The 26,169-nt window shown below is 32.6% G+C and overlaps 1 protein-coding gene across 1 annotated transcript in view; it reads right to left on the bottom strand.

Moving 5' to 3' along the window:
• The window catches only part of LOC139097673 (RYamide receptor-like), a 42,387-nt gene extending 17,170 nt beyond the window's left edge, over window positions 1–25,217 (bottom strand). The window contains exon 1 of the mRNA XM_070649582.1: window positions 24,899–25,217. The gene's annotated coding sequence lies outside the window, so the exon portion shown is untranslated. The remainder of the gene's footprint in view (window positions 1–24,898) is intronic.
• Window positions 25,218–26,169: the final 952 nt, after the last annotated feature.

Below are 26,169 nucleotides of genomic sequence, written 5' to 3' on the forward strand. Positions count from 1 at the left end.
ATTTAATTTATTTTAATTTAATTTATTTATTTAAAACGACATTACGGATACGCAAAAAAGTAAGATATATATTTGGTGAGAAATTAAGGTAGAAGAACAAAATAATTAATTAAATGTTTTATTGTTAGGTTAATGAGCCTAACAGTCCTAGCAGACCTAGCAGACTTAACTTAACCAGATTTCAGGCAGGAATTAATGACATAGGCAGAACTAAGTCTTTTTGGCCTCAACAATAATTGAGGAATTAATTGGTAGCCGGTTTATATTAAGACAGAGAGATAAAGGAGGTGAACTTTAGTTGCTGGATTAGATATGGCATAGTTTGACACATCCAGTACAAGTTTTGAGGTTTAAGAAGGAAGAATCTTTGCTAGTATTATTCAGTTTTTGATCATTACAGGCTCTACAACTGAATTATCCGTAAGTTCGTTATATTTTATTTCAGCAGTGATTAGTGAAGAAATTGACATAAAAAGTGTCATAAATTATTTTTAAAAAATTAAATCCAGGCTGAAATAAATCATCACATAAAAAAATTCAACAGAGTCAATAAATCCGCTAAAGTGGAGGAGTGTTGTGCTTAACGTAAATCTGTGACATCATTTTAGTTGAAAGGATCTAAACTTTTAACAAAAGAATGGAAATGACAGTGAAAATAATAAATTTAAGGCATTTTGCACTGCTGGAGGATCTTTGGATATACAAAACAACATGTGGAAATTTCCCACAAACGTAATTCTTCCTTGTTGTTGTCAACGTTGCTGTGATTTATTCTCTGCGTCACGTTTTTTGCAGCATTAATGTTTTTAAATAAAGAAGAAAAAAAAATTAAATTTTGTTATTTTTGAGGATGATTTCATGTTAGGATCAACATACATGAACCAGAAAGTGCTGTTGATAAATTTAAGGGTAAATAAATTGAATAAATACTTCTTAAATCAATTTTTGTTGAAAATATGGAGTAATTTTGTTGACAATTCATTTTTTCGAGTATCGATTATCAATAATACACTCCAAATACGTTCCTGTAGTGTCAATATGTTGCTGTTTGATCTGAATTGTCATTATTTGAATAAATCTCGTCTTGCTTTTCATGCCAAAATTGAAAAATTTGAATTAACCTTAAAAATATTCTCGATTGCTTTGATCACTAAATTATCACACATTTTATTGACAATCTTAAAGTCTGAACTGAACTAAAGTTGAATGCTCAACAACTACAATGCAAAGCCAGCTCAACTCGTCACAAAAAATAATAAACTTTTTCAATTAAATATGCATAAATTTGTTTTGAAAATCTTTAGCATGAAAAGATCTAATAAGCGATTGGCAACAAGGTTGGATGCATTAAAGAAAATAATAAATTCAATACTTTTACAACTTCGTGACTTTCCATGACTCATGAAAATTATAAAATGCTGAGAAAAGTTTTGTTTAACAAATTTTTTATTACTTTTATTGCAGTTTTCGCTTAGCTTTTATTAAATTCTATACAGAATAAAATGCTTCTGATCCCAAGTCATTTCCTTTCACTAAAATCCATTTCCTTTGTTTAATGAATTTGCAATTATTAAGTTATGAATTTTGCTTAAATTATTAACCTTTTTGCAATATGGATTTAAAGTTTTAGCTCTGTAGCATTGAGTTAGTGCCTTATCGATTTTTTTGTCAATTTAATTCCATTGTTAAATGCTTTAATTTATGATTTTTAAACTCCGTAAACAAAAACACGTGAAAACTTGAAATTGAAAAAATCGGTCTTGAAAAATTTGAATTTTAAATAAATTTAACCGTTATTTTCCATACAATTTTTATTTTGAAAAAATTGATTTTTATGAGTTTCGGAGCAATATGGATCTAATAATATAATTTTCCATAGGCTTAGTAAATGAACAATTCCCAATTTATTAGATTATTATGTCCAAAAAAAGGTTTTTCCCCAATTTTTCAGACAATACTTTCAATTGATTTCTATAAGCCCCAAGATAAAGTCCTTTTCAAGATTACAAATCCTTCTTTTATCAAATTTACTGCAACAATACGTCCAAAACGTGCAATTCGACCAGAAAGATTTATTGAAGCTAGCTAACCGCATACATAAAAGTATCCAAGACCAAGGATTGGAATGTTCTCTAATAAAAAGATTTTTAATTAAAACTCATTCTACAAGATGAGAGCGAGTACTTCTTTCATCTCATTTTTATGCAGCACACAACGTCATGATGATGTTATTTCAACACATTGTTCGGTATGTATGACCATGGTTAATAATTGTTGAATTAAATTCTTCCACAAAATACTATTAATCCAGGCAACTACTAAGGTATGTAATGGAAATTTCATTTCAACAGCTGCAAATGAGCTTAAATGAGTGGAATTGAATCAATTTTCAGTTGAATTGCAACAAATTTCAAAAAGTCCGTTATAAAAAAATTTGAAATTAATTTGATGAAAATTCAAAAATAAATTAGCCGTTACAAAAAAATTGAAATTTGATGAAAATTCAAAATTATTTTCGTCGTTTCAAGAAAGTTGGAAATAAATTTGATGAAAATTCAAAAATAAATTTGCCGTTACAAATAATTTTAAATAAACTTGACGAAAATTCAAAAATAAATTATAAAATTAGCCGTTATAAAAAAATTTGAAATTAATTTGAAAATCAATTTTCAAGAATAAATTAACCGTTACAAAAATTTTTTGAAATTAATTTGATGAAAATTCAAAAATAAACTAGCCGTTACAAAAACCAGAACAATTCCATTTCACAGAACAATTGACCTCAAATAAAAGAAAAGCACAACGAACTTGAAAAGCTTCGTCTTTTTTATTGGTCCTTTAAGATCAAATTAACTGAAGTGAATTGAAATAAATTTTATTGAAATGAAATGAACTATAAAGAATACATCCACAGAATTGTCAATCTATTGTTCAACATTGAAGCGTAGGATTTTTTTCTTGTGTACAATATTGAAAAGTTTCGTTCACGTTTTTGCTTCCGTTACTTTGATGAGGTCAAAATATAAATCATACATTGTATGGATGGAATTTAAATTATAAAAGCTTTTATGTCCAGACGTGCACATGTATGATTTGACATGCCCATGTACTTTGTGTCTAATTTTACAGTTCGGTGGTTCAACATGTGGCATAAAGTGATGGAAAATTTTCAATGTCGGATGGTCATGCACACGCCAGTAATTGATCATTATGAAGATTGAGGAACTTTTTTTCATATTGTTGTGGATTCTTGAGTGGATTTTAATAAGAAAATGTGTTCGCAAAGCTGAATAATGCCGTAGCTTTTGTTAGCTACAGGAAGTTGGCTTTCCGGAAAATCATTGACATCTTGGTGGAAGAAAAACTTCACAAAGCTTTTGTAATCTTGTTCCCGGAAATTGAATGAACTTAGCGAACAAACTTTTACATGGAAAATTCTTGCATTTTTCAATTATTTTATAACAAAGCCTTGCTTTTAGATCTGTAAAATGAAGAAGGAAGTCTGAAGTTTATTTTTGAAACATGTTTGTGTGTTCACTTTAACCAAAACATGCTTGACACCAGGTTAAACGGATAGTGTCTTGCTTTTAGCATTCATATTTTAGCAGTGTCCTGCTTTTAGCACTTATGTTTGAAATTTGAAAAACCGTTAGAAATTTCCACAATATAATTAATTTATTCTTGAAATTAAAGCATAAATTTCAGTTCTTATCGATAATTAGTTGAAAACATGAAGAAATATTATCAATTTACTTGATTAATTCAGCAAATATTAATTAATATTGCCGTTAAAAATTTTGTGTTTTTACCGTTAATTTTTTATTCAAATTTCAAATGCTAAAAACAGTACAAATTCTTGTAAAACCGTACAAAAATAACTGTCACTTTTTCTATGCGTTTACCCTGGGCTTGACAGTGAGTTGAAGATAACTCAATTGGCACAGATTGAAATGGTGCTACCATCACGACGAGGCAACAGTATATTTAGAAACAACTGGCAGTTACTTGGTGTAAACAACCAAATTTGTCAGTTGGTAACTCCTTGAGTCTAAATTTAGTGTCACCTCGTAGTCATGGTGGGAAAATTTCTATATTTGCCGATCTCAATAGGCATCCTGAGCAACACAAATGAAGAAGGCTCCTCCATGCAGCTTAAAAGGCTCCGCCAAACCTCTTTTATTGACATTAGATGGAAGCCCCATATTTGTGGACATCAAACAGAGGTGGCTTCCATTCGGTGCTAATAAAAGAGATAAAGAGTCCTAACAGCCATAGAGCATGCTTTCATAGTACAGAAATACCACTAGGGTACCTAAAAGCAGTTTCTCTGTCTGTTAGTGGAGGCCTTCTTCAATTGTGTCGTTAAGGCTCTGATTTGAAGGTATATCATAAAGAAACTTGAGGAAGTTTCAATTCAAAAAGGGCTAACGTTAGGATCTGAGAGACCAGGATGCTTTCTCGAAATCCTGGTGCCGATAAATTTTCGGGATTGGGATCGGGATTTCCCGGAACATCACGGGAAACCATAGAAACCAGTACTTGAATTTGGGAATTTAAATAGAAAGCATAGAGCCCAAACATTTTAATGAAGTCACTAGGGCGTTACTATGTCTCCGCATTGATAATAACACTTCAGGATGCCTTGATTGCTTCGTGATGGCGGATTTTAGCTTGTTTTTCAATTTCTTTTCATTTACCGCCGAAAAATAAAGTTAACCGGCTCGTGTTGTTCGAGGAGAATGTGAATGGGGTTCACTTATAAGGTTTCTATGGCAGGTTGTGATCTAAACACAATCCATACGCTGTTCGAAGAAATGTATAAAATTAGCTACACGTGAGCACAGACAGATTGAAGTAAGCCTTAAACACAAACAGAACGTTACAATGCAATGTCTCCTCAGAACTTCCATATTTAGCATGACCTTTAAGATCCAATTCACTCAAAATCATAAAACGCTTAACAGAAAATCGAGATCAAATTTTAGGAATTTTTTTTTTCAAAACGTAAATGATTCAGATAAGCTTAATGCTGATTATAGCATCATAATGTGTTTATTCATATCTCCTATCCAATTTTTGTACGTAAGCTTCTTTTGTAAGCTTTACGCCCTCGATGATGACATTAACGAATTGAACGTGAAAGGATTTTTTTTTCTACCCTGTTATCAAAACCACTTTCACGAGCAGGTTAATCCTCTTACAAACAAGGCATTGTTTCTGATTTATTCACACTTTTTGCCTCCTCAATTCCCTGATTCTCTTTATTTAATGAGCTGTGAAGTGAACAAAAAAAAAATTAATCAACCTAATTAAATACTTTGATGTCTTAAATATGAGTTTGCCTTTTCTGTTTAATGTTCCATTTATTTCTCGTGAAAGAGAATATGAGCAAATAGAGGAGGAGTTAGCAACCTGTGTGGTGTGACACAGTATGCATAGTGTTGCGACACAGTAAAGTGTTGCGGCACAGTAACATGTCGCTGCACAGTAAAGTATTGCGGCACATTAACGTCTCGCGGCACAGTAACGTGTCGCACCATAGTAATATGTCACGGCACAGTAACGTGTTGCAGCACAGTAACTTGTCGCGGCACAGTAGCGTATCGCAGCACAGTAGCGTATCGCAGCAAGGTAACGTGTCTCAGCTTAGTAATGTGTCGCGACACAGTATCATGTCGCACGTAGTAACGTGTCACGACACAATAACGTGTCGCGCCACAGTAGCGGATCACAAAAAATGTTTGGAAATGCTTGGGACCATAAACCACATGCCATGCGCAGTTTCAATCGAGGCTCACTACCAAAGTGTGCCACGAAACATAAAAGGTTGCTCACCACTGCAATATAGGAACTGAGAGGAACATTATAAAGCTGTCAGTCGAAAGATTTAATTAAATTGTAAAAATTGCTGCCTGTCTTCATTCATTATTGCTCGTAAACTTTTTTTACACATTTTTTTTCTCTGTTTTGGTTCGATTTTTGTGGCATACAGCAGAGATGATGATGAAGCATTTCACTTTGAAAATGATTATTTATTTACTCGGCGTGATTTGTATGGCACTAGTAAGTGTCAGATATATGAGCAGATACAAATTTTATTGTTTTACGTAATTTTAACGCCTGTGAATTTTTTTTGACATTAATCGAATTAATCTTCAATAAAATTGGCAATTCCGATCGATGATAAATTGCTGTTTTTAGTGCCTTTAAGATATTCAAGTGGAAGTGGGCTTATTTTGTAAACAAATGGGATAAACAAAAACAATATATTTATGGGTTCACAAATTGAACTCTTTCCTTTAGGCTCTTAAACGATGAAATCGTTAAGGAAATAAGCACAAACAATAGAATAAAAGGTCTTTTAATATTTTTAGATGTGCTTGAGGGGAAGTTTTTAATATTCGGAAAATTCTGATACACTCAGAGAAAAATTAATATTTTTTTTGAAATCTTATAAATTGTTAAGTAATCGATAGAATGTTGCCCAATGCTTTGGCGGTGAAATGGCATCAGTGGCGTAATTGGGAGAGCGTTGGCCTTACGTTCCATAGGTTCTGGGTTCAATCCCAGGTCATAACTCCTTATTTCGAAAGTATTTTTTTCTTTCGTCATTCTAGTAACGAAGCTTGGCTCCTAGGTTGAGTACAGTTTTGAGGTCTTTGACACATTTGGTGTCTTCGTTCCTAGATATATCTCCAAGGACAAACGATAAATTTCCGGAATCGGGATCGGGATTAAAATTTTCGGGATCCTGGGAATTCCCAATCCCGATAGCGAGAAAGCATACAGTTTAGAGACGTACTTAACAGATATGCTTACTAGAGAGACTAGTATCTCGATGGATTTCTTGTCATAAATATTGCGTACACAAATTGTAACTAGGTGCATTGCAGGTCTTATGACGTCTTATGACGTCCTTATGCACTTACATTGTGCAGAGCTTGCAAGTGGGATCGGTTCCCATTTTTAACTGTAGATCTGAAGCAATGGTGGACTAACTTATATGCTACGGTACACTGATGCGCTGTCATAAATCTCAGGTATGTCACAAAATTTCTAGGAAGTGTGCCATGACCAATAAGGTTGCCCTCCACTAGTCTGAAGTGGATGGTACAATTGAATATTAATACCAGTTCTTTTCCACTTCATATAACCGAATCCTTCAAACATAATATAAGCATATCAAGAAGCATAATATTGAATCAATGAAATTCCAAATTGCCCATACAAAAAAGCCACTCAAAAAGGTAAGGCAAACTTGATCAAAAAGTGCACAATTCAAGAAAATTTTCAAGAATGGTTTGGCCTAACAGCCATTCACATTTTTTTTTTGCTCTTTGACAAATCAACAGACGTATTGCTTTCACTCAATATCTTACTTCTTCATCGTGTTATATATTCAAACCTCATGAAATATTCTTGGGTCATCTTATGTCACTTGAATAAATTTGTATTTTCTCATGCAAAAATTGTATGGACATATTACGGTCAATGCTCGCGGGTAGGTTGTAAAGTTGAAAACTTTTCCATAAGAAGTTGTTTATAAGACTTTTTAAGACTTCCGGTCAAATGGAATATCAAGATCTATGTTAAATATTCCAACTAGCAAATGAAGTTCCATTTTTAGGTTAGAATCCATGGTTAAAGGAATAAAGTAATAGATTTTCATGACATTTTTATTGTATCAAGTCAGACGTGCCTCATTAGGCTTTTTTTTTGCGTAATAAACTAATAAAGAATTATTAAATATTTTTACGAGTGCCCATAAACTACATAAATGTATCATTAATCATAATGGAACAAAACTTTATGCTGAAATGACAATGACACGTTCCTTTTTTTTCGACTATAATTCATCCCTTTCGTATTATTTCAAGCATATACTTCTCGTACGAAACTTTTCTGACTGATGAAGTTAAAAATAATTTTCTTATTCCATTCTTTGTGTTTCTTTTTATGATATTAGGGTAAATAAATATACGATAGCATAAGAAATTGTTTATTAGCATATCATTTATCGCTTTATTAGCTTAGACGGCCATTACGTCATAAAAATGTAAAGGCACCTTGCCATAAGGCACAATAAATAATTTTTTTAAATAATAATAATATTTGCAGTTTATAATTAGAAAGCACAATATGGCATGACATTCCGCGTATTATTTTTCATTTAAATGTGTGCTTGTGACAGAAATAGATGTTGCTATGCTGTATTTTTCAACATTTCTAAAAATTCCATTCATTTTTGATATTAAATAACAGGAAAATATTTCATCGCCTACTCACATATTTGGTATTATTGAAGAATTATGAATTAAAGCACCACTGGCAAATGTGCAGCTTTTCGGAGAAGTTTTGGAATTAATGTAATCGTATGAATTGTATTCCCAGAAGAAGCAGGTGATGTAAATTGTGATTCTTGTTAATAACGTTCACTTGAGATTTAAATGATATTTATTGCACATAGTTGTAAACCCCTTTTTGTACAAAAGTTTAGTCTGCATAGTTTAAAACCCCTTTTTGTACAAAAGTTTAGTCTGCAATTAAACTCCGACGAATAAACATTGTAAGCTAATATTTTAATCCATACGGAATTCTTAATTACAATAAAGCGCAACCACAGTAATTTGTTACCAGTTTCCTTTGAAAATAGTTCAAATAGCAAACTGTGATAAACATTAATTTGCAGATGCATTTTCAGATCAGTTTTTGAATAAGATAAATATTTACTTGGAATCCAAATGAATTCGGAGAAATTTATCATAGTCATGGCAGCCTGGAGTCTTATTTCTAGTCTATTCTACACCGTGTGACTTTTGGGTTAACTGTTTGTTTGTGTTTAATGAAAATTTCAAGCTGAGTTAACTTTTTTCATGGAAAATGTACTTAAAATTGCTCTAAATTTGATTCCTGGTAAGCTTAGCCTCCTTGGAACGAGAAAAATGGGAATTGGCAAAGGAGAACCAGCAATAGATCCAGTTATAGATGCAAACTGTGAGAGGCCATGAATCACAGATGATCTGTACAACAAGTCAAGTAAGTAACTACATACATCCGCTGCTTTTCTGTCTTCAATTTCCACTTAACTGATTGAACTTCCATTTGATGTTTGTTCGTATTTATATCCTTCTTGTAACTCTTAAGGTGGAAATTGAGTGGAAATTTTTCAGAAAATTTCTATGGAAATGTAATTCAATGTAAAATCACAACAAAACATGCTTGTCCTTCTGAGAATTCTAATTTCAATTCATTTGTCATTTAGTTTATTCATTAAACTGTTAGATCTATAAGAATTGACATAAACATTTGAATTCAATCAAATGAAGTAGCATTGAAACCTAATTAAAAATGGAAATTTGCTTTGTCTTCATCCTTTATGAAAATCATTTGAGTGTTTACAAAGCTTTTCTGTCATTTTAATTTCACTTCACTTGATTATAATGATTTTTTATTCTAGATTCAGCTACTCGCTCTTACATAACCTTGCCAATGTCACATCAAATCGTCACTGTAAGGTGATTTAGACAAATATTCAGCACAAGACAATGAAACACAATATTTTTGGGCAAATCTTAGGCAAAATATACAACTTTATATAAAAATAATTGGGTGCATACTCTCGAGACATAGTAAGTAAGCTTATTAGACAGGACTTTATAATTATGAATGAATATTATATCTATGACATTTGAGTACAACACGAGCAGTGTTGCTGAAAATCAACTAAATACTACAGCTATTTTGGTCTGAGCAGATTCTACTAAACTGTTTGAAAATCAGAAAATCATCAAAGTAAATCAGAGATGAAGCAAAATTGCAATTGCTGAAACAACTCAATGAACCTTAATTGCATTCCGGATCACCACAAGTCTGGATCAAATTTCTTTTTTTGCTTTGAAATTTTTTCTAAATCGTCATTCCAACCAGAGCTACATAAATGAAGTAAAATCCAGGACTAAGTGTTCTTGATACTGATACCAAGATATCTCGGTTTCGGTCATTTATCTACGAGAACATGAAATCTCGAGATATTAAGAAATTGTCATATTAAATTTCACTGAGAATTGTCGAAATACAGATGATTTCAAATCAAATGAGGACAATTTAATACATTTAAATTAAATTTCAATGTTAAGAGCAACACGTGGAATGTCAATCAACTTTAAGATCAGAACTTTACATTTATAATTGACATTCAATATTTTTTTTTTAAAGATCTTATGCTCAAAATAAGCAATAGATTAAATCTATATTGAATGTCAGGAAATTTACGAGAACGGGAGAAGAGAATATATCAAATAAATCAGGAGACATTTAAATTCAAGTAGGGTTTTCAAACCGGTCAATCAATTTAAAGGATTATGAAAAACCGGTATTCAATATTGGCATTACATCCATTTTTGAAGCCGGTATTGAAAAGCTCCAATAGGTTAAATCAAGTATCCTAAATATAAAACATTCCTAATATGATTTTTGAAATCCTATTATATCCCCAAAGCTAATCATCATCATTTTTAGATGGCAAGAGATCACGCGGTAGGCCAAAGAACTCATGGAAAGAAGCTGTCGATAGTGTCACACTTGGCAAGCAAAAGCCAGCGATAAAGCCAGCTTCAGGCGTCGCCTGTGGGATTCCATGGATCTCACTTGATCTGAACGTCCAGCGAAGTACGTATGTAAGTAAGGTAATCATTAACTGTGATAGAGATATTCAAATGGATTTTAAAAATCATGATAGGAAACGCTGAAATCCTTTTGGAATATTTGATAGTATCCACTGATTGCAAAAAATACACCAAAAATCTCTAATCTGCTGATGATTATATAAATACTGTGAATTTCTCTCGTAATTTGAATATCTAAATTGGGCGTTCATTGATGCAACAAATTCTGACGTTAATTCGTAGCAAAAGTTTAAAAGCCCTAGAAGTCATGTAATTTATTCATAAATAGCTCAATTTTATTTTAAAAAGGTCACCAAAATTTCGATTAAAAAGCTACGTGCGGAATTTTCTAAACTCAATTTTAATAATTTTCATAAATGCGAGAAGTCCATGCTATTGTCATTTTCATCGGAATTCATCTCTCAAAGCTCAAACTCCTTGTTTTAATCAGAGTGTGGCCGTCTCAAATTCGAATTCTTCGACATTTCAAACTCAACTTATTTTAAAATAAAAATTTACGTTACGATGAAAAGTATAAGTAACGGTCATAAAAAATTTGAATTTTAACGACAAAAATATTTTTTTTTTGAAAAAAATTAACAGTCGATTTTGAGAAAGCCACACTCTGGTTTTAATAAATACTTGACATTCAATTGCTTTTTGTACTCGTGCAGCTGCTCTTCAAAATTTAAATTGCTTTCAAAATTTTACGTCTTTATCATAAACAATAGACCTAAATGTACAAATTTGCAATTAATAAACAAAAAGACTGTGAACATTATACATCATCGCAACAGCACCCGACGAATGATGAAGCTCCAAGATAAATTATGTAATTAAATTTTTTTTTGTTTAGAATTTTCCTTACAAAATTTTCATTAACATTGTAACACTGACACAACAGAATCTCATCTAATTGCTATGATATTAATTATAAAGATTCGTTAAATCTGTAGAAAAAAAAATTGTTATTTATTAAAGTGCCATTGGCAATGTAAGGTTCCTCATTTCTCTGTATTATCGCATATCTGTGTACTAAATTTAATTTGAGGAAAAAGAAGCAGATAAATTATGATAATTGTTTAATAGTGGAAGAAGAAGTAAGTGAATATAAGTGAGCAAACTTTAATTATTTCTGTGCTTTAGCAGTTTTAATGCCCGAGTAGAGTATGATTTATTTTGGGTCGTAATGAATTGCCTCTTGAAAGTGAGACGAGCTAAAAGAGGGAAATAGAGAAAAAGGAGAGAATGAAAGAAGGAGAGATGAAAAGAGAAAGAGAGGGAGAGAGGAAGAGAGGGAAAAAGGAAAAAGGAAAAAAGAGAGCGAAAACGATGAAAGAGAGGAAAAGAGAGAAAGAGAGGAAGAGTGATAGAGAGGAAAAGCTGAGGAAGAGAACAAAAGAGAAGAAGAGGGAGAAAGAGAGCGAAAGAGAAGAAGAGAGATAGAGAGATTGAGAGAGTAAGAGAAGGAGAAAGGAAGAGAGAAGGAGAGAAGAGGAGAGAAGAGGAGAGAAGAGGAGAGAAGAGGAGAGAAGAGGAGAGAAGAAAAGAAAGAGAGAAGAGAGAAAGAGAAGAAGAGAGAGAAGAGAAGAAGAGAGAGAAAGAGAGAAGAGAGGAAGAGAGAGGGAGAGAAAGAGGAAAAGGAAAAAGAGGAAGAGAGAGGAAGAGAGAGGAAAGAAGGAAAGAAGGAAGAAGGAGAGAAGGAGAGAGAGGTCAAGAAAGAGAAGAGAGGAGAGAAAAGGAGAGTCGGAGAGAAAAGAGAAAGAGAGAGAGAAGAGAGAAAGAGAGCATAAGAGAAGAGAGGAAGAGGAGAGAGAGCAGAAACAGAGAGAAAGAGAGGAATACAGGAAGAGAGGAAGAGAGTATTTGTATCCCACTAAATTCCAAAACCAAATCAACATAATTTAGAACAGGATCAAACTTTCCACAACAAAATATTTACTCAGATAAGGCAATAACTAAATGTTACTAATGACTGTGTACCGCATACTTAAACATTTACTTCTCGTATCGCATTTAAGCTGATAAATATTTATCCTTTTTAATCAAACACCACTAATTAATACAGTACGGTAGATTGAGAATATGAATGATAATAAAATAGAGAAAGTTAAATAATAAAGTAATAAGAACGGAACAGAAACGACGTAAAAACTTTAAGTATTATGCAATGTTATTCGTCTGATAATATTGTATTGTTATGTCGTGCATTTAATGAAATCGTTTTTCTTCACATTTCTAGACACACATCACTTTATTCATCATTAATCCAGATCATATTTCCCATCATCATAAAGCTTCATTGCATTCATTGTATTAAAGCTTTTACTTCTTCCTGATTATAATGTCTGTATATATATCACTTTCCATTATTCACTTGAGAATGACTATGATAGCTGACTGTTTTGGATTGGAATGGTCAAAGGTGATAAGTATAGAAAAAAAAGTTGTTTGTTGATATGGAGGAGGTAATTGAAATGTCTGATGAGAAAATGATTGATAAGTATAGTTCCATTAATAAAATTTGAGTAGAATCAATCAAGAGCATGAGAAGTTTCGTCAATTGACCTTGTTGAGGGATTCATGATGAATCAGTTTATGCAAGTGTTATTGCTTCTGGATATAATAATCCTCTATAGTTCCGAGCGACACAAATGAAGAAGGTTTTGTCAAAGGTACAGTCATTAACACTTCGAACGACACAAGGTTTCGCAGGGCAGTCGTTAGCAAGTCACATGGATTTTGAAGTCCATTAAGGCTTAGAATGGATTCAACTTGGAATCGTGAGCCAAATGGAATCTGTCTATGTTCATCCAAACAGCTCATCGTACAGCCCGAAGCTCTAAGATCAGCTGGTTCAATCCTATCTGATAAACACTCAAATCCTAAGTTCCTTAACCATCCAAATCCACTAACAATAATAATGATGAACATCTGAATGCATGTGTGGGAATTATGAACAACCTCTCTGCTCCATAAATATTGTTAAGTAATTCCATTCATGATTATTTATTTCTTACACCTCAGGGTGCTCTGAAGAATGATTCCAAGTATCATCTTCAAGTGCATTAAAGCATATACAATTTTCATTTTCAATTTCTCAGAATAAATAATGACGAAATCATGTGATAAAAAGTTTGTGAATATCCACTTCAAAAGTGAATATATCTTGATCCGTTTATTTGAGTTGTTTATGCATAAATTGCGTCAGATGTTTTAGGGGTGGGATTTTGTGAGATTTAATCTATCGATGGTGTAATCCAGTGGTGTCTAAAATTTTTTGTGACAAGGCACACCTGGCCTCTCGTGAATGAAAATTATGAAATTTATGGATTTTTTGGTGGAATTAATGGAATTCATAAAATCTATGCATTCTATAAATGCCACAAATCTCAATGGAATCAATAGTTTCTGCCAGATGATCCACTCCCTTCGTGGTAAGCCACGACTAAAACCGAACACGGTTCATGCCACTAACGCACTTCAGCATACATTTTTGTTGATCTGACAGAAAAATCTTAATTCCAAATAACGGATCCTGAATGGGATTCGAACCCACGTTCTAAGATTTTCAGTTGCATGATCCTACCACTGAGCTATCGGAGGCTATTTGGTTTTTTTGCAAATTGCCATATATAAATTAAACATCAAATTACAACAATTTTGGATAAAAATGTTCTAACCAATGAGTCACAGCTTTGTTTAAGCTGCTAGGATTATGACTCCAAGTCCTTTTACATGAAAATTTGGTGACAAAAGAGCTTAATATCCAATTTTCCAAAGAACATCATTTGCGTACGACCAAACACAACTAAACAAATAATTTTCAAAGTAAACTTTGCTGTTTTACATTTTAAGTGAGTTTATAAAAGAACTGACGAAACATTTACCAGCAGAAAATCACGTTTACTTTTGAATATTTAATCTCATAAGAACTCTGAACTTCTTTTTTTTATCTCATCATTTTGACCGACATCACAAAATTAGTTGCTTGATCCCATTCGAGCATGTTTTTTTTGCTGTTTACTTCATATCTAAATGTATAGCATTGGACAACAAACAAATTAAACATTCATTTTTTATTTCCAACCGTATTTTCATCTATTATTTTTTTTGTGCTACTAAAAGGCTCCGGTTTTATAATCTAAAAGTCAGTGGAAAGCAGTTAAAAGGTTTATGGGACATTTTGCGTCTGCTGTGAATACTCAAATTGGAATTCTTTTTTTTTTTATTAGTCAAGGATCCCCCATACATATTAACTGTCCGGCTGTGAGTACATTTGATTAATATGTCTTAAAGCTTAAAAGCGGTTAAAGTCAATGTAAATATAGATATAACATTAGTAATGGAAATGCCTTCATTATGAAATAAAAGAAATGTTTAATTACACTTTAGTAGTTTTCATTTCTTTTTATCGTTGCATCAACAGCTCGTTATAATTTTTTTTCTCCTATGTTTTATGACTATTTATTTACTTTAACATTGTGTTTATGTCTCTCTCGTTCATGTTATTTTTAGTTTGAATTTTTATATTTTCTTACTGGGAGGTCTTCGGTTTGAATAATTTTGAATAAATCATATTTTCTCACATTGTGCCTTTTCTATCCCGAGCGACACAAATGATGTGGCATGTCATGGTATCCACGTGGTATCCATAGAAAGAAGCTGTCGATAGGGATAGTATCACACTTGGTATTGGTAATTGACTAGCGGTAGCCAGCAATAGAGCCAACTTCAGACACCAACTGAGGGAGGTTATGCATCACACTTGATACGATGGCCAGCGAATACAAGAAGGAGTGGATCATCTGGCAGAAACCATTGATTTCATTAAATCCACGGATTTTGTGGAATTCATGGAAACATTTAGGGAAATCATGAAATTTATGGATTTTTAAGGTGGAATCTATAGAATTGGCTGCCACATGGAGGTTGCTTCGAGCGGTTTAACGAAGCCTTCTTATTTTGTGTCGCTCTGGATTTAACCGACGGTGAGTTGAGGTAGCGGAATGGTTTTGTACTTCGGTAACTAATTATTGTGATACCCTCCAAGCGGTCATGGGTTCGAGACTCGACAGGAGTAACAGCTTCGCCTGTCATTTTTCGAATAATATGTAGTGGAAACGAAGCTCAAAGAGAGGCTGTAGGCTAGAGACAATAAGCTGACAATAGTGTCATCAAATGAGTGCTTTTGATCCTACTATGAACTAAAGGTCTTCTGAGTGCAGTGGTCTGCTGCACCCCTCACTCGTTAAGCAATCATTAGTCACGAAACGTCCTTGCACAGCTCTTGATCTGAATGATTTGAATTTTTAAACCTTATTTTTGGATTTGATTGTAAAATTCAATTGTAGGATTTGAACCCGGACACGAGTGTATATTTTTCGTGACCATCAGCTTGCCAACTGAGCTATCAGGGCACTTTAATTTCAATAAAACACAGAAATAATTGCATTCTTAAGAATTCACTCCAAAATTCATCCAAAAATAAGATTATTCATCTCAAAGACTTCCAATTATTTCTTTCTTATTATTCCTTAGATGTGGATTATTAGGGCATATTATTTTTGTAAAAGGCCAGCTTATGATTCACTTTGGGATTTTTATGAGCATTTCTAGAAAATATATGATGATAAAGTTGCTATGTAGGTGGTCAGATATGTTGCTTCATTTTTGAAATATTGACAAAACAGATGCCTTTTACCACATAACCTTTATGGTCAAACTTTTGCTACCTTTTGGAACTATATAATGTTTCTTTTTGTTTAATTTAATTGCTTATTGTTGTGAATTATGAGAAATAAAGTTTGAGGTGAGAATAGACTTTGGTGAATATTTTGAAAAATTTGAGGTGAAAATAGATTTTAGTGAGTATTTTGAAAAATTTGAGGTTAGAATAGACTTTCGTGAGAATTTTGAAAAATTTGAGGTGAGAATAGACTTTGGTGAAAAATTTGAAGTGATAATAGACTTTGGTGAGTATTTTGAAATTTTGGTTTGATTTTTTTGAATTTCAAAAAGCCGTTAAAATTGAATTTTTGAATTAAATCTTAAAATTGAGCAAATTTTAGACTTTTTAACAAATAAGATTGTTTCCAAACATTTTCTTTCAAATTACGTCAATGCTTATCATGTTTTCACAGATTACTCATAATAAATCAGTTATTACTGTAATAAATTTGGTACCTTGCAGTGAATTGTACCACCTGTCGTGATTTTTAAGGCATTTTAACTCAATAAATTGAAGAAATATTGGATTTATTTATTATCAATCAAATTAATCTGCATCGCATTGTCCGTGCCATGAATGATAGGAAATAATGCGTTGTAGTTATATCCAATTAAATTATATAACATCGACTTATCGAACAGACTCTGTTAATATGTATTATTTTTATAATAATATTGGATGTTTATGACTGCACAGTGAAAAATATCGAAAATTAAATTGTAAAGAAATATTCACAATTCGTATTTTAACTGAATGATGTATCTATTCTACTTTTTTAAATAGATTTACATATTTTTCCTTGTTTTCTTTTTTCATACTTTTTAAAAATAGAAAAATATCCAGAGTGAAAAAAATCAATTTTCATTCATTATAGACATTTCTCATTTGTAGCTTGGGTATCTTTTGTCGATATGCGTATGATGGTAATGTAATTTACTGGGTACTTGCTTTGAAGTTTCGATTCTCGACACGTCATGTCTTAATTTTTTTTTTTACATTTTCTTGTCGCTCTTCCTTCCTTGTTTTGTGTGCGGGGGGATCGTTCATTAATGACGTCTGAATTTTGTAAATAATACACTAACAAGGAAAGGGTATGTTCTTGAATTCTTATGCCACGGCGGCTTCAGCTGCATTTTGATTCCCCAATAAAAACTGCAATTTCAAGCTTAATGTTTATAATAAATTTATTGAAATTTCAATCTCAAAAATACGTTAAAATGAAACTTAACTCCAACCTTAATTATTTGATGACACTTCGTCACTTTGAATACTTGTACCCCCAATGCCTCCACCCATGGCTACGCCCTTGTCGTCAGCATTGCTCTCAGGTTATTCTGCTCTTTAGAACACGCTCTTTGTCTGTTAGGGATAGGGGGTTGAGTATTGTGGGGTTTGAGCAGGATGGGATTTGAGGTATCGAAACAAATATAGGAAAATCTGCCAGTGTGAGAATAAGGCCTCTGTGGCCGAGTGGTTAGACAATAGATCGAATGCATTTTTCACTCTGTTTCGAGAACGTGGGTTCGATTCCCATCAGAGACCGATTTCTCAAGAATTATACAGAGTGCTGTCAATATGACAAGCATTCTTATGATACTCACAAAATTCCATGATTGGCTTGGAAAGCTAATGAACAATTGCTCATGAAATTCCCGGAATTGAACTCAGATTTGGTATTTTTTAATTGGATTGAGTCGACTGAGAGCTCTGTAAGTAGGATTACAGATTCCCGCTTCGATTCCGGGAATTCCCGTCCTCAGTTCAGATCTAGAAAATCTTTCTGTACCGAGAAATCAGGCAAACTTAGGATTCAAGACATCATTTATCAATTCACCCCCTCAGGAGTTTCCGGAATATTTTTTCCTTCATATTTATAACTTCGCTTTGAATTATTAAGCGTGACTTTTTAAAAACGGAAATTTGAATGTCATTCTCGACGCGTTCTGGATAGATGGTAGATTAAAGCATCTCCGATTATCTTACCTCATTAATTTAAGAATGTATAAAAATTCTTTTGATATGTTCTGTGCTGTTTATTTCTCAGAACCGTAACACAATTTACACGATAATTTACGTATGTGCTTTAATGTCTTGATTCTGGTATGCTCACTTCTATATTTTCAGATTCAAATTTGTTTTTACATTTTCTTGGAATGTTTAAAGCTGCTAAAGATATCCTTAAAAATTACAAGATTATCACCGTACAGGAACGTGTCGTTAGCAAAGAAAGTTTGTTAAAAATAAGTTTTTTATAGCTCTTTGTTCCATTTTTATGAGCATTGAACAATGCCTGAATTTTTCATTCTTAAATTACACGTGCTTTTTTTTATTTGTTCCTTTTGAATTTAATCAAGAGGTTTCCTTTGGGAGAAAGTGACGGGATATGGAGAAGAATCACGTATCGTAATTACTTCTTTGTACTTTTTTTAATTTTTGGATGTAGATTCTCTGAATGAAACAATAGATTATTCCTAGGGGAGAACAATTTTTTACGGAAAATAACAAAAAATTTCTAGATGTGAAATTTGATTATGTTTTGCATCTGTGAACAATGGTTACATGTATACATACCACAGTAACCATGACTTTCTATTCACTTGATGAAAGCTAGCTACAGTTAATTTTTTGGTTTTGGTTGCTGAGGGGTAAATTAAGGATTCATGATCAGAAGAATTTACATAATTTTGGTAAAGGAAAACAATGGAAAATTGGACATTTTTCCTTAATAAATGTTAGACATCATTTGGAAAGAATGCTTAAGAAATTGGGTCAACAGAAATCAAATATGCTCAACAGAATAAGTCCGAAAGCGGAATTTTGAACATTTAAGGCGGAACTTTGAAATTTTAAGGCGGAACTTTGAACCTTTAAGGCGGAACTTTGAACTTTTAAGGCGGAACTTTGAATCTTTAAGGCAGAACTTTGACATTTAAGGCGGAACTTTGAACCTTTAAGGCGGAACTTTGAACCTTTAAGGCGGAATTTTGAACCTTTGAGGCGGAACTTTGAACTTTTAAGGCGGAACTTTGAACCTCTAAGGCGGAACTTTGAACTTTTAAGGCGGAACTTTGAACCTTTAAGGCGGAACTTTGAACTTTTAAGGCGGAACTTTAAACTTTTAAGGCGGAACTTAGGCGGAATATTTACTTGTAGACCCGAATATATTCATTTATTATGGGGAAGGAAGGTGGAAATCTAGTCTCAAAAAATCGAGTATTTCGCGTTACATAATAAGTAAATTAAAGTCATAAAATTGTATAACTTCTGAAGCCAAATTGACCTTTCGAAGGTGTTTGCCTCCCTAATCCTCTTCCTTTTTTCGACATTTGTTTCATTCATGCTGCCTAACGCACACAAAAGTATTCCTCCCTAAAGTGAGGCTTTATTTATATTTGGAAGTAAATTTTCACATTTTCAATGCTTGAATGAATGCTTACAATGCCTTTTGTTAAACAATTATTATCACTAAGTCTATGGAATAACCTTTACGTATTCAAATAAAAGCTTTTTTTTTTGTGGAATTTCTAAATTTGAAAATATGAAAATATCCTTGAATGAATTGAAGACTTTAAAGTGTCATGAACATTGTGCGCAGGATGCAAGATCAATTGAGATGATTTTTTTTATTCTACTTAATCCACATAATTCTTTGATCTTTAAAGCTTGGCCAGCTCAAAGCTGTTGAAATAAAAGAAATGTATGAAGCATTAATCTCCTCCTTTTTAAAGCTTAATCATTTCTTTCCAAAATTTCATTGTTCTTCTTCATTTTTGGATAGAAAGAAAATGTTCCTCTAGCGGATTCATTTCATTGATAAATGAAAAATGTCTAGAAAAGGTAGGAAAAATTTGTTGATGAAAAATTCATATCCTAAAAATAAATTCTAAGCCAAAAACATTTTTCAATTGTGGTTTGTTGCCTTGAATTTTTAATTTAAATTTATTAAAAATTTAGGAATTTTTTCATAAAAATCGACGCTAATTATCTTGAAATAATTTACCGCTAATTACTTTGAGAAATTTTTGGATGAAGATCTAAAATTGGAAAAATTAATTTTTAAATTAAGACATGGAAACAGGATGGAAAGTGAAATCAATTTCCTTATAACCTCAAAAAATCTCTGAACAAAGAATCCAGAAACAAATAACTTGTAGTAAATTAGTAATTATACAAACCCAGAAACCCCCTACGTCATTTAGAAAATGCTGAAAATCTGGTCTCAGGCAAAAGGTTCCTGATACCTAGATCAAGACTTCCTGTTCTCGGTCTCGAAATTTAACGAAATCGGGTCTTCAAAGAATTCCTTCATATTCCAGGTTTCTGTTCTGATTTCGGTCTCAGTTTCGGTTTAGGTCTCGGCCCCTACCCCAGACTGACGTGACTCTGGACTGGGAATGGATTTCAGCAAATTTGTTCTAGAGCTAGAACCACAATGACCTAGAGCCGGAATTTCACTTTTTTTTTATCCCGTGTGTCTTCTAGGAAATAACCTCAGGATTCTAACAGATTTCTTAAATACATTCCTTTCTTCCAAATGATTTTTGGAACTTTACGGGACAATCAGCTGCTTTTTCATTCATTTTACGTCAGTTAAGTGATGAGAAAGTGGCAAGTGTACAGCGGATTAAATCCCAAATTATTTATTAGTCTTCATCCCTAACATTGGCAATGAGTATATAATTTTGGGGAATATTCTCATATGTTTTCATACTCATGAAAGGAAGTTGTTGATAGAGACAGTATTTAATTTGGTATCCGAAATTGGCAAACAATAGCCACCGATTCGCGTTACGATTTAATATCCTACAATTCACAGTGGATCAATAGGAACTAATCATCATCAATATCCAGCAATAGAGCCAGTTTCAGACTAAATCTGAAGGTAATCATGAATCACAATTGATCTGAACGCCCACTGAAGACAATGAAAAGAATCATATCTAATAACAAAGTGCAACCGTGACTAAACTCATCAAAGATGCATGTCCTGATTATGCGAGAGCAACGACCATCCCGATTTACCAGACAATTTACTCCATATAATCATCTCATAAGATCTACATTTTGCTCAACTACAGTCAATAATTAATGTAATCAAAGTGTAATCAACCCACAATAAAATGAGATCCAGGACTTGATCAAAAGGCTACTTGCATCAAGCATGTCTGAGCCTTTTGAGCTAATCTAAAAATAAGTGTTCTTTGAAGATATACATTAAGCAGACATAGCTGTCTCATTATTATCATTCAGCTATTTATCAACGTAATAAGAGACAAGGGTATTGATTATTTGACGTAAAAGTTACTAATTTGGGTATTTTGTGGCATTTATTAATTTTTAATAAAATATTCCCAGAATAACCTTTGACAGGTCATGAAATGTGTTTGAACTTTTTTGACTTTCCAGTCATGATAAAAATATTATTTTTATAAAGTTTCGATCTACAACAAATTTCCTTTCAAATTCATTAACTTCATAAAGAATCATCATAAGTCAAAACTTTTATTACATTTGCAAGGTACAGCCACAAATACTAAATCTGGTTATGAAAGTTTTACACGCAATTCTAAAATGTTTGAAGGAAATTTTTAATTTATGAATTTTTTGTATTGAGTGCAACTTTACGACGAATAAGTTTAAGGCATTAGGATTATTGTGGTTGATTTTGGAATATTCAGAGAAATGGATGGTAAAAAAGAACTAATGCGATTAATGACAAAAGATAAGTTTAGAATTTGCAAGAGTTTAAGGGAAAAACTCAATAATTTCTGAGAATTCTCGAGACTGTGACCGAGTCCAAGACTTCCAAGCCATAATTTTGAGTTTCTTGTCTAGATCTTGAGATTTGTCAAGACCGAAATTTTGAAGAATTCCCACTGAATTCCAGACTTTAGGGAAACCCTAATCATTTTCTAAAAAAATCTAGTCTTTTTTTGTTTTGATTGTGTATATTGTGGCAATTTTAAGCATTAAGTGACAGCACACGACTACGACTCAAACCGCGTGACTGTAATAAAGCTAGGGTAGACATACGATCGACACACATCATGGATTCTTATTAAAGTCTCGAATTTACGACAGATTAAGGCCTGACCACCTTGATTTTGAACTCGGACTCGAAAAACATTTCTATTTAATGTAAATTAATTAAGAGTTAAAGGAAGGAACAGAGACACAATTGTATTTGGTATTGAAAATTGGCAACTGAGGGAGGTCAAGGATCACAATTGATCTGTACGACTTGCGAAGTAAGTAAGTACATGAATTAATGATGCTTAAAATCTCGGTGAAAAAAGCTCCATCTCTTCATTTATATCGCACGAGCTCACAATGTAAGGCACGAGACAATCAAATTTTCAACAATATAAAAAAATAAATTAAATTTTGGCAAATTATCCAAAAAAAAATTCATTGAGTAGCTTTTGTGACTTCAAATTTATTAAACTTTTTAAGGTTTTACTTTTAAATGCTGTACAATTTTTATTTCCAGAACCCCAAAATTTATTTTTTGCATAAAATTTTTGTACTCAATACACAGCCATTCAAGTCATCCCTTAAATACTTCAAAAACATTCCTTTGTGAAATTGCATGGAAAAGTTTTGAAAAATTGCTTGATTTCATCCTGATTACCTTTTAGGTAATAAGAAATTTTTTCTGTTCCACAAAATTAATTCAGCTTGAAAAAGTTTTTCATTTTTGATTTAATTTGATTGTCTTGTCTTCTTGATGTTTATGTACACAGTATGGCTTTTTGATTTTTTTCAGGATGTTCACAGAATTTTTGTGATTCTTTGCCAAAATGTCGTAAGTCCATGATTTGTCATTGACTTTAAAGTGGTATAGAATGATTTTAATAATTTTAGAAATTATAGCTGCATATTTGTTGTTTTTTGCAAGGTAAGACCTATCCAATGACTGAGTTTTAGGTGCAGAGCTTCAGTTTGTGGCCAAATCCCACATCCCCTCCCCCTCCCTTCCCTTTTTGGATAAAATTCTTCAATTTTCTAAAAAAAATCATTTTTTCCTTTAAAAATTTCAAAACATTTCACACAGGATAGACTATAACTATATCCATACTTATTTCAAACTTATGTACTTACTGTCCTGATTCGAACAGAATTGAATTGAATTGAAAATATTTATGAATTCTCACGGGTTAGTTCATCATGATATCATAAAAGATTGATGTGATTGACGTTCATTTCATGGCAAGTTACACAAATAATGAGCTTATAACGAGATATATTGTCGATTGATCGCAGCTTGTAATACACTCATGAAAGACATAGAGTGTAGAAAAGTGTGTTATTTGCAGAGCTCGAAGTTGATTTGAATTATGTATGGAAAGAAGACTTCATTCCATATAAAATTCGAGTCGACTTCGAGCTCTGGTTCTGCATGATTCTGACCCTATGCTAGATTCAATGAAATCCGGTTAATGCCAGAGTCAAGTCAACTGGCAGAACTGATAAAGAACTCAGAGTTCATTATCAGTCAGAGCTCCAAATTGACTAGAATTCTAAGTTAAGTCGAGTCAAGTTTAGTCAAATTTTCCTTATACTAACTGAAGTGGAAAGCAACTTTTTTGTGTCACGGCACTCAGCCCTAGAAATTTTTCGTTCAAGTTAGTAACACTCAGGAGGTATTCGGGGAAAAAAGGGTTTTAAGAAGTCAAAAATCACACTATTTTGGGAAACAGGACTTGAAATCAGAGTTTTCATTGAAAAAAACTTTGAAAAAAAATACAAAAAGTGCACTAACATATTTTTTGGATATCGGTCCAGTTTAAAGAGTTAATAGTAGAATCCGAACTGTTCATTTGAAATATTACTGTTTATAGCCTTCTGAAAGGAGGGTTGTGACCCTCGCCTCGTTGTCACTGCATATAATTCGAAAAGGGACATGAGAAAAAGTCTCTCCTACCGAGTCTCGAACCCATGACCGCATGGTTAGTGCTGCAATAATTATGTCCCGAAGTACTAAATATTGCGCTACCAAGCCACTTCAATTCACTACTTCACATTTAAATAATGCAATTTAATGTCCAGCTGATATCTAATTTCACCAAATTTCAGCAGTCCACTTGACTATCTTAATTGATTTCCATTTTCATGAACGGAGCGAAGCGAGTATGCATAATATTAATTGAGAAAAAAAAAAAACCTTGATTAGATTTGACACAAATATTTCACTTTAAACGCTTCTATTTTTATTTCAAACCAGAAAAAAAATATCGTAATTTTCCCGTTTGCCTCACGCTCAATAAATCGAAAATAAATCAAGAATCGCTAAATTACTATTTTTTTGAATTGTTGCCCATGTTCATTCACTTTTTAAAAATAAGAAAATAAAAAAAAAGATTTTTTCTTCTATTTTTGAAAAAAGTGAAAATTATGAAAAGATTTACAAATGGATATAAACGATGTCGATGAGAAGGAGGACACAAAATCCATTAGCATTAGCAATTAATTATTCAGATTTAAAAGTGACGGATGAACTTACAATATTCACGGATTTATACTTTTAAAATTCACTTAAATAATATCAATTCACTGTTCAGCAGGATGTAAAGTCAACACTTTTAGAGTTATCACTTGATTAGCATAATTCAGCCTCATATTTTAATTTCCACAACGGCAACAAAAGATTGACAATTATTTCCATTACTGTGACTCTTAATATTCACTTGGATAAATTATTATGGCTTAATTCCAGCACAAAATTGAATAACTTCTTATTTTTAATTCCTTTTTTGACTCAAAATAATTCACACGAATTAAGCACAAAGCAGCCTTTTTATTTTTTTACAACCGTTCCGCATTGAATCTGATAACTAAATGCTTATAAATTGTGAAGCACACAGAAGAAGATAATGCAAGAAATACTGAGTGCGAGAAAAATGAGCACGCAGAAAATTCTCTGAGACATTATGGCACTCTGGGGGAAAAATTGAGAAAAAAATTGAAATTTTTGTTCTTCTTCGTCGCTTGGCTTTTTTTTTCATTTTCATGCTGCTTCAACAGGTGGTAGACGTTTGAAAATTGAGCGAGCGATGAGAGAAAATGTTTCTTTAATAATTTATTGGATTTAACATTGAAGTACTTAAGAATTGTGCTTGAAGGCTCTTGCTGGGATTTTCTTTATTTTTGATAATTGAATTTTTGGACTTTTTTTCTTAATTATTGCCTGGAATTTTTGTAATTATTGACTGACTGATTGACATTGAAAATTTCAATTTCTCTGAGCATACTTGATGATAATTACAAATTGAAGGACGCGGGGATGGATGATCGTTGGAAAACATTAGGAATTAAAGATGTTAAAGTAACTTACTCACTTGCTTCGCTGACTGTTCAGATCAATTGTGATGCTTGGCCTCCCTCAGTCGGTGCCTGAAGCTGGCTCTATCGCTGGCTACCGCTTGCCAATGACCAATTGTTGGCTTTTAGTAATTTACTCACTTACTTCTCTGGCCGTACAGATCAATTGCGATTCATGTCCTCCCTTACTTTCCCTACTGGCGCTAGCATGCGTTTGCCAATTCCCGATACCAAGTGCATTACCATCTCTTAAACAGTATCTTTAGTTTTTAGTAAGGCAAGCAATAATTGGTGTTTTTTAAAGACTTTTGTGTATGTATGCATTTTCTTATTATATGACGAAACCCTCGTAAATCATCTTGTCAATTTATGTTTTAAATTGAGAGATTCAGTTTTAGATAAGAAATGAACTAACATACGATAAGGTCATGTATTGATGTTTGTTTTGCTTCT

The sequence above is a fragment of the Chironomus tepperi genome, unplaced genomic scaffold, assembly GCF_022539635.2.
Source record: "Chironomus tepperi strain 1889 unplaced genomic scaffold, CSIRO-AGI_Ctep_v1 contig_427, whole genome shotgun sequence".
Classification (NCBI taxonomy): Eukaryota; Metazoa; Arthropoda; class Insecta; order Diptera; family Chironomidae; genus Chironomus; species Chironomus tepperi.